This window comes from Chiloscyllium plagiosum, unplaced genomic scaffold (genome assembly GCF_037043375.1).
Source record: "Chiloscyllium plagiosum isolate Xiang-an unplaced genomic scaffold, Cpla_swu_hap1 HiC_scaffold_46, whole genome shotgun sequence".
NCBI classification, from domain to species: domain Eukaryota; kingdom Metazoa; phylum Chordata; class Chondrichthyes; order Orectolobiformes; family Hemiscylliidae; genus Chiloscyllium; species Chiloscyllium plagiosum.
Window position 1 is genome coordinate 34,883,534 of NW_028270184.1, and position 10,075 is coordinate 34,893,608.

The window sequence follows — 10,075 nt, forward strand, 5'->3', positions numbered from 1 at the left end:
TCAGCTCTGATCTCAGCATCCGCAGCCCTCACTTTCTCCTCCATTCTTTGAGGGGCACTATTCACTCCCTAGTTACCCTTTTGTGAAGAATGTATTTGTAAAAACCCTTTGAATTCTCGTTAATTCTATTTGCTAAAGCTATCTCATGTCCCCTCATTCACCTCCTGCTGCATTTATACTCTTCTAAGGATTCACTCCATCTATCCTGTCTATACTTGACATGTGCTTCCTTCTTTTTCTCAACCAATTCATGTTAAAATTGTACAAGACGTTGGTTCTGCTGCATTTAGAACTGGGGACAATTCTGGTCGCCACATTACCAAAATAATGTGGACGCCTTGGAGAGTGTGCAGAGCAGGTTTAACGAGGATGTTGCCAGGTATAGAAGATGTTAGTTCTGAAGAGAGGTTGAGTAGGTTAGGCTTATTTTCATTTGAAGAAAAGGAGCTTGAGGGGGGAACTGATTGAGGTTTACAAAATCATGAAGGGTACAGACAGGGTGGATAGAGACAATTTTTTTCCCAGAGTGAAGGATTCAATAACGAGACATCATGCTTTCAAGGTGAGAGGTGGAATGTTCAAGCGGGATACACGCGACAACTACGTCAGACAGAGGGTGGTGGGAGTTTGGAGGGGGTTGCCAGCAGAAGTGGTTGAAGCAGGCACGGTAGATTCATTTAAGATGCGTCTGGACAGACACATAAGTAGTTGGTTAGCAGAGGGATATAGATGCTTAGGAATTGACTGACAAGTTTAGACAATACATTTGGCTGGGCTCAGGGACGAAGGGCCTGTTCCTGGGCTGCAAACAATTTTGTTCTTTCTTCTTCAACCCTCAATTACTTTAGTCATCCCATATTCACTGTACTACCAGCTTTTGCCTTCACCCTAACAAGAATGTACTTTCTCTGGATTCTTGTTATCTCAATTCGGAAGGCTTCCCCATTTCCAGCCATCCGTTTACCACTGAACATCTGCCCCCAATCAGCTTTTGAAAGTTCTTGCCTAATACTGTAAAATTTAGCCTATCTCCAATTTAGAACTTCAACTTTTAGATCTGGCCTATCCTTTTCTAACACTATTTTAAATCTAATAGAATTATGTTCGTTGGCCCTAAAGTGCTCTAGTAGGTACAACCACATAATGAAAGAGAAAAAAATATTGTACACACTTGACAAATTCCTCTCCATCTAAACCCTTAACACTATGGCAGTCCCAGTCTATGTTTGGAAAGTTAAAATCCGCTACCATAACCACCCTATTATTCTTGCAGAAAGCTGAGATCTCCTTACAAGTTTGTTTTTCAATTTCCCTCTGACTATTAGGGGGTATATAATACAATCCCAATAGGGTGATCATCCCTTTCTTATTTCTCAGTTCCACCCAAATTATTTCCCTGGATCTATTTCCGGGAAGATCCTCCCTCAGCACATCTGTAACGTTATCCTTTATCAAAAACGCCACTTCCCCTCATCTCTTGCCTCCCTTTCTATCCTTCCTGTAACATTTATATCCTGGAACATTAAGCTGCCAGTCCTGCCCATTCGGGAGCCATGCTGTGATCTCCCTGTCCTATATTACTTACCATGCCCTCAGTTCACCTTCCTTCCCTGTTAGGCCCTTGCATTGAAATAAATACAGTTTAATTTATTAGCCTACCTTGTCCCGGCCTGCCCTGACTGTTTGACTCACTTTTATTTTCAACTGTCCCAGTCTCAGATTGATCTCTTTGCTCACCATCTCCCTGGTCCCACTCCCCTCACCCCCCACCTTAATAGTTTAAGTCCTCATGAGTAGCTCCAGCAAATCTCCCTGCCAGTATATTAGTCCCCATCCAATTTAGGTGCAATCTGTACCTCTTGTATAGGCCATTTGTGTCTTCCTTCACATCTGATGTTCTGATTTCTATTTGCCTGATCAGGACTGCTCGATGAGGGATCATTAATTACAAGTGCTGGTACAAGGTGTCTTGATGAGAACTCCCTCCTGTAAAAATCCGTATTTGCATGAGGGCTTTTTGTTGTATTATGCTTTTAAGGTTACGTTTTAATTTTCTCTTGGTTAATTCATTTTCTGTATCCTTTTGGTGTGTGGCCATGGAACAGCGACTCATGTGTTTGGATGACCAAGTTCCCGTTGCCACCTGCATTGGATGATTGATTTTCATTTATTATGAGAACAAAACCTTGTTAACTTTGAAAATAGCACTCTTATGATAGTACACATTTGGCAACAGGTAACTTATTGACGACAGTTCAACGAGTAATGTGAGCACTATGATTGACTTGATTCTCGATTTGTTTTCGCCTGTTAGGATTTTACAAATTAAATAGCTGATAAATGAGATTTCATACTGTACAACTATTATGAGGAAAATCCTATCTTTTCAAAAGGGGCACCAATATCCAACAGTCATTATGTCATTCACACTTTTCCTCCCCATTCTTTTCAAACTATGCTCGTAGTTGAATGAAGCAGTGAGTTCTCGTGGAGTCAAGAAACAGAGGACGAGAAGCAGAAGGGCTGAAACAAGGGATGAGAAACAGAGTCCAATAAACAAAGGGGCTGAAACAGAGGGCGATAAACAGATTGGCTGAAACAGAGCGGCTGAAACAGAGATTATGAAACAGAGAGGCTGAAACAGAGAGCGAGAAACAGAGGGTCTGAAACAGAATGCGAGAAACAGAGGGCTGAAACAGAGGGCGAGAAAGAAAGGGGATGAAACAGAGGACGAGAAACAGAGGGGCTGAAAGAGAGAGGCTGAAATAGAGGGGCTGAAACAGGGGACGCGAAACAGAGGGACTGAAACAGAGAGCGAGAAACAGAGGGACTGAAACAGAGAGCGAGAAACAGAGGGACTGAAACAGAGGGCGAGAAACAGAAGGGCTGAAATAGCGTGTCTTAAACAGAGGGGAAGAAATAGAGTGCTGAAACAGAGGGCGAGAAACATAGGGAGTGAAACAGAGCGGCAGAAACTGAGGGCGAGAAAGAGAGGGTGGGAAACCGACGGCAAGAAACAGAGGGGCTGAAACAGAGAGCGGGAAACAAATGGACTGGAACAGAGGTGCTGAAACAGAGGACGAGAAACAGAGGGGCTGAAACAGAGGGGCTGAAATAGAGGGGCTGAAACAGAGGGCGAGAAACAGAGGGTGAGAAACAGAGGGACTACTGGACTCGTATAACTATGAGAAGAAAGATCATCTTCATAATGGAAGAAATATGCGAGCTGGCATTTTAGTAGAAGCACTTTATAAAATATCTCAAATCACGATTTGTTACGAATCTTATTTTCTAACTAATGTAATTTTTAAAAGAATACTAAAGACTGAAGGTCTTTGACGAATGGTGTCCCACAGCAATCAGTTCTGGATTCACTTTTGCTTGTCTTTTATATAAGTGATGTCGGTGATAATAAAGAAAGCTCAGTTGGTAACCTTACGGATGACACTAATGTTGTTGGTACAGTGGACAGTGAAGAGGGTTACCTGAGATGAGAAATAGATCAAATGATCACTTGGGCCAATGGGCTGAAGTGTGTCCGATTGAGTGTAGTTTGGAAAATGCGAGGTATTGCATTTTTATAACATGAAAAAGGCAAGCCATATTCCGATAAAAGTTCGGCTTTCGGTAATATTGTTGAACAGAGAGACCTTAAGGATCTGGTACATAATTCTTTGAAGCCTCCATCACAACAGATAGGGTAATTAAGAAGTGTCTAGAAAGCTTGACTGCATTGCTCAGATGTGGGGTTGGCACGTCGTTTTGAGGTTGTACAGGATGTGGGGGGGGGGGGGGGTGGGTTCTCTTCTGAAGTACTTTATGCTGTTCTGTTAGCCCGTTTTACGAAGGATTTATCAAGGTACAGAGTGTTTAGAAGAGATTTACTCGGATGTTACCGGGAATTGGGCTTGTATTATAGGTGGAGACTGGATATGCAGGGACTTATCCACTGAAACATGGGAGGCTCTGACTTGACATGAAAGAGGTTTAGAAAATCATGATGCGTATGGATGAGGGGAATTATAAATTCATTTTCCCCAGCGTGGCGGAGCTCAAGAAAAGGGTGTATATTTTTAAGGTGAGAGGAGAAAGATTTTAAAAGAGACATTTTTTAATTTTAATTTACGCAGAGAATGGTTCGCTTGTGCAATGAACTTCAAGAGGAAGTGGTGGTTGCGGGTTTAGAACATACAACATAGAAAAGTACAACACAGAACAGGTCCTTTGGCCCACGGGTTTAGCTGCAACGTTAAAACACATTTGGAGAAGAAACAGAATTATATGGAGGGATATGAGCCAAGCAAAGGCAAGTGGGACTAGGTTAGTTCGGGATTATAGTTGGCATGATTGGTTGGACGGAAGGATCTGTTTCTCTGCTGCATGACTCTGTGACTCGATGAGTTATTAATGTGATCATGTTATCATGCTCTGAGAGCAAACGTTCATTGAGGATAGTATCTGCATGGAAAGACGTGCGAGAATAACTGGTACTGCTCTTCCTCCACCACAAGACACTTCATTAACACATTTGGTATTCCCAAAACTTCATCAGTTAAAGAAGAAAGCACACCACAATTTCCATCGGGCAAAATGGAATGGACATTGAGTTTTGCCTTAGGCAGTGACTGAAAATTCATGACATTGAATCAAAAATGAAATATTGAGTTTAGTTTGGAAAATGCGAGGTATTACATTTTTATAACATAAAAAAACAAGCCTTTTTTGAGAGCAATACAAAGGCCCATCGGATTTTCCACCATCTTAATGCGAGCTGGAGCGACGGTTCACTGTCTAAAATGCAATAGGATGTTTATGACTGAGATGATGAGAGAGATTTCATACACGGACTTTTGAAATGTCTGTCACAGAAATCGGTTGAGCTCAAATCAGTGAATACTTTCATGAAGTAGCAATGTGTATTTCTGTGGGCTATACGAATGAACAGACACCTGAAGAATATGGAAAAAATGTACTGAGTTGAGTGGTCACTCTTATTTTTGATATCTCTAGGAATATATTGTTCATATGTGTACTCATCGCTTAATGTATTAGGCATCGTACCTGTGTACACTGTCGGCTGATTGACAGAGGTTATTTGCTACACCGGTTCACGTATTTTTTTTCGTATCATGCAAAAATCAGGTCAGCAAGAATGGAAGTTTCCATTGTTTGATTTGTGCATGTTGAAAGTTGCCGAGGATGACGTTTCAGTATGTAGTTATGTCGGAAAATCAAATGTCTTTCTTGCAAAATTAGCACAAAAATAGCCAGTTTCTGATTTTGAGGCAGTAACATCTTTGATTATTTTTTTCCCAGACAACAGTAGACATGACGGCGATTTCAACCTGACACATCTGACGGTATCAGTAATAGATTCATATATTGGTGTAAAGTATCACAGCTCAAGACTTTTTTTGTTAAACACTGATACCTGAGTTTGAACATATCACCTTTTCAAGGACATGCAATTTGTACAATTCAACCAAAAATCGTACGAAGCAGAAATGATTGCACATGTCAAATTTCGTTTCGATAATCTAAGAAATACCTGCGTCAAACATGTTGTTTTTAACTGTCGGGGGATGAAGAGAACTCCATTGTGGAAAAGAAAATGAAATTAGGACTCAGCTACAAAATTCCCCTAAAATGCATTTCCCTTGTCCACATTTTTAAAAACACATTTGAGAATTTGTCTCAATAGCGATTTCACCACATTCTTCAGCTCCTCTCTGAATTTGTTCTGGTTTGCTGCATAAATACATAGGTTCAGGAAACAGCTCAACAACTTGAGAATATTTCCCGTTTCAGTTGCGATACATTCAGGTCGTTAAATTCACCTCGGTAATAATTAGGGTTTGACAGTCTGGTAATGACCAAAGTAGCGGAACGTGTCAACCAAAGCAATATGAAACTGACAGATACTGAGAACAATAAAACGATCGACTTCCTCCGGTTCTCCATCTCTGTATTGCTTTGATTCTCCTTTCTGTGTCCATGGAGTTTAATCCGAGTTCTGTTCGCCATTAGAATACGGCGTATGGTTAAACAATTAAATGAGACAATTAAGATAAATGGAAGCCAAGCAACCCAGGTGCTGTAAACCCAGACAAACGCTATCCCTGGAGATGAAGCAAAGAAAGTTACGCTTGACTGGCATCCCCATTGGATTTTATTAAGGATTTACTCTGACTCATATGCAAACAAAAGTGGAATATTTTTTAACAAGGTCAGGACCGAAATGGTTATTAATACCGCTGTTGCGGTTCTTTCTGTACAATATAGTGTTTTAAACTTCTGGCAGCAGATCACCACAAATCTGTCAAATGTGAAGGAAACGGTGAACCAAACAGTTAAATCGAGACTGGTAGCAGCTATGTATATAATGAACTTGCAAACAGGTGTGTAGGAGAAGAAGGAAAGAGGAAAATGATAATGCAAAATGCGATATGCGATAACATCATGGATAATGACCAATAAATCCGATGTTGCCATGGCTACCAGATAGGCCGAGATGCATTTAGAAAGACCACAGTTTCCTCGTAAGATCATTAGAACAGTCATTGTGTTCGCTGAAAGAGAGACAGAGAAGGCCGGTAATATTGGAATGCACGTTTGAAATAGAGTAGAAGATACTTATTAAGAGGATTTAATACATTCTGAGTGATTTACAAAATAGGAAATTTACCGATAGTTTTAATGCTGTTGTCATTATTCTGAATGGTATTGTCAGACTATCGAATGATCAACGAAAGCCCTTTGCATGTGACACTTTTATGAGGGTTGTTAGTACATCAGCTATGCTCTAGATAAAGCAGAAAAGCCAAAGTGTTCAAACACTGCTTTTCACATTGTTATGTGAACACTGACAATGGGAAATATATGGTATGCAACATTAACTCGGATCAATTAAAATTAATTCGAAAGAAGCAAGTTGAATGGCTTACCTGGAAGACAAACAGCTGCAAGAAGTGGATAGTAAATCTCCTTCAATTGCAAAACCAGTGGTTTCCCCATTTCCGAAAATGAATGATTCTGCAGGCGTTGAAGTTCTGTGGCTGCAGTGTGACCAACATAAGGGAGAGGTAATCTGCATTTGTACATGCATCACATCTCCAGAGAGTCAATTATGTTAACTCATCGCTTACATAAGTTACAATCGTGTAGAATGTTTTATTTCCACAATACACTAAATAAAATAAGATCTGATCCTGTCATTCTAGACTTTACTTTCATTCTCTTCTCGATGCGTTGGACCCCAAGTGTCATGTATTTAACTTACTTATGCATTTAAACAATTGTCCATTGCAAAAAAAAAACAATGTATTGGGAATTATAGAATATAGAACACAGAACATTAAATCGCACTACAGGCCCTTTGGCGACACTCTGTCATATTAATCTGAAGCCCATCCCACCTACACTATTCCATGTACGTCCATTTGCCTGTCCAATGACGACTTGAATGCACTGAAACTGGGCGAATCTACTACCGATGCTGTAGTAGAATCTACTACCCTTACTACTCTCTGATTAAGAAACTGCCCCTGACATCTGTCTTGTAGCTATCTCCCCTCACTTTAAAGTTGTGCCCCCTCGTGTTTGCCGTCCCCACACTTCGAAAAAGGCTCTCCATGTCCACCCCATCTAACACTCAGATTATCTTGTATGTCTCTATTAAGTCACCTCTCAAACTTATTCTCTCAAAAGAAAACAGACTCAAGTCCCTCAGCCTTTCCTCGAAAGACATTCCTTCCATACCACACAACATCATAGTAAATCTCATCTGCACCCTTTTCAAAGCTTCCACATCCTTCTTATAACGTGTTGACCAGAACTGTACACAATACTCCAAGTGTGGCCGTACCAGAGCTTTGTGCAGCCGCTGCAATATCTCCTGGTTCCGGAACTCAATCCCTCTATTAATAAATGCCAAAACACTGTAAGCCTTCTTTACAACCCTGTCAATCTGGGTGGCAACTTTCAGGGATCTGTGTACATGGACACCGAGATCTCTCTGCTCACCTGCACTCCCAAGAATCCTACCATTAGCCTCGTACATTGCATTCTGATTACTCCGGCCAAAGTGTATCACCTCGCTCTTGTCCACATTAATCTCCATTTGTCACCTCTCAGCCCAGCTCTGCGTCCTATCTATGTCTCTCTGCAACCGACTCCATCCTTCATCACTATCCACAACTCCACCGACCTTAGTGTCGGCCGCAAATTTACTAACCCACCCTTCTCAGCCCTCATCCAGGTCATTTATAAAAATGACGACCAGCAGTGGACTCAACACCGACCCTTGCGGTACGCTGCTCGTAACTGGACACCAAGATGAACATGTTCTACTACAACCCTCTTTTTTCCTTCAGCAAGCTAATTCCTGCTGCAACCTGCTATGTCTCCCACAATTCCATTCCTCCGCATTTTATATAATATTCTACTGTGGGGGACCTTATCGAACGCCGTGCTGAAATATATATACACCACATCCACCGATTTACTCTCATCTACCTGCTTGGTCACTTTGACAAAAAAACTCAATAAGATTCGTTCGTCACGATATACCCTTCACAAAACCGTGCTGACTGTCCCTGATCAGAGTATTCTTTTCTAGATGGTTATAAGTCCTATCTGTTATGATCTTGTCCAACAGTTTACCAACAACTGAAGTGAGACTCACTGGTCTGTAATTACCAGGGTTGTCTCTACTACCCATTTTGAACAAGGGAACCACATTTGCTATCCTCCAGTCCTCAGGCACTATTCCTGTAGACAATGATGATTTGAAGATCAATGCCAAAGGCTCGGCGATCTTTTCCCTTGCTTCCCAGAGGATCCGCGGATATATCCCATCCGGTCCAGTGGACTTGTCTATTTTCGTACTCTGCAGTAGTCCTAATCCCTCTTGCTTGTGAAACTCAATCTCTTCTAGTCTAGATATAAGTATCTCTGTATCTTCCTCGCCAACATTTTCGTTTTCTTTAGTGAACATTGTTGAAAAATATTTATTTAGTGCTTCCCCTATCTCCTCTGACTCCACACACAACTTCGCACTATTATCCTTGATTGGGCCTAGTTTAACTCTCGTCATTCTTTTATTCCTGATATATGTATGGAAAGCCTTAGCGTTAATCCTGATCCTATCCACCAGCAAATTCTCCTGTCCCCTCCTGGCTCTTCTGAGCTCTCTTTTTAGGTCTTTTCTGACTTCCTTGTAACCCTCAAGCGCCCTAACTGAATTTTCATATTTTGTCCTAACATAAGCCTTCTTCTTCTTCTTGACCAGGGATTCCGCTTCCCTAGTAAACCACGGCTCACGCGTTCTATATCTTCCTCCCTGCCTGACAGGTACATACTTATCTAGGACAAACAGGAGCTTTTCCTTGAATTAGCTCCACATTTTTAATGAGCTCATCCCCTGCAGTTTACTTCCCCATTCTACTCTTCCTCAATCTTTCCTAATTGCATCGTAATTTTCCTTGCCCCAGCTGTAACTCTTGCTCGGTGGAGTACACCTATCCCTTTCCATCACTAAAGTAAACCTGACAGAATTGTGATCGCTGTCTCCAAAGTGCTCACCTACTTCCAAATCTAACAGCTGGCCAGGTTCGTTACCCAGTACTAAATCTGAAGTGGCTTCGCCCTTGTAGATCTGTCTACATACTGTGTCAGGAAGCCCTCCTGCACACACTGGACAACAATTGACCCACCTATATTACTCGTACTGTAGTGATCCCTGTCAATATTTCGATCGTTGAAGCCCCCATGAACTACCCTGCCTCTCTCACTCCTATCGAGAATTGTTTTTTTTTTTGTCATTGATCCCTGAAGTCTGTAGTCTGGTCTTCCCAACTGTCAAAATTTGACTCCACACCTGTATTGTAGCTCATCATATTCGAACAATTGTCCAGTTTCTGAAATTGCATGCTCAGTTGCGAATAATGGATAAGGGAACAAGACTAGATTAACAACTTTGGAGGATTTTGTTTCCACATCCTACCTAATTTTACGTGGATGTTACCGTACTACATTCCATCCTCCCAGGCAATAAAACGTTCTTGACAATCTGGAA

At 41.3% G+C, this 10,075-nt stretch overlaps 1 pseudogene; it reads right to left on the minus strand.

Annotated features, from left to right (window-relative positions):
* Positions 1-5,641: 5,641 nt before the first annotated feature.
* LOC148136317 (putative G protein-coupled receptor 139) lies at positions 5,642-7,014 on the minus strand (annotated as a pseudogene).
* Between the last annotated feature and the right edge of the window lie 3,061 nt (positions 7,015-10,075).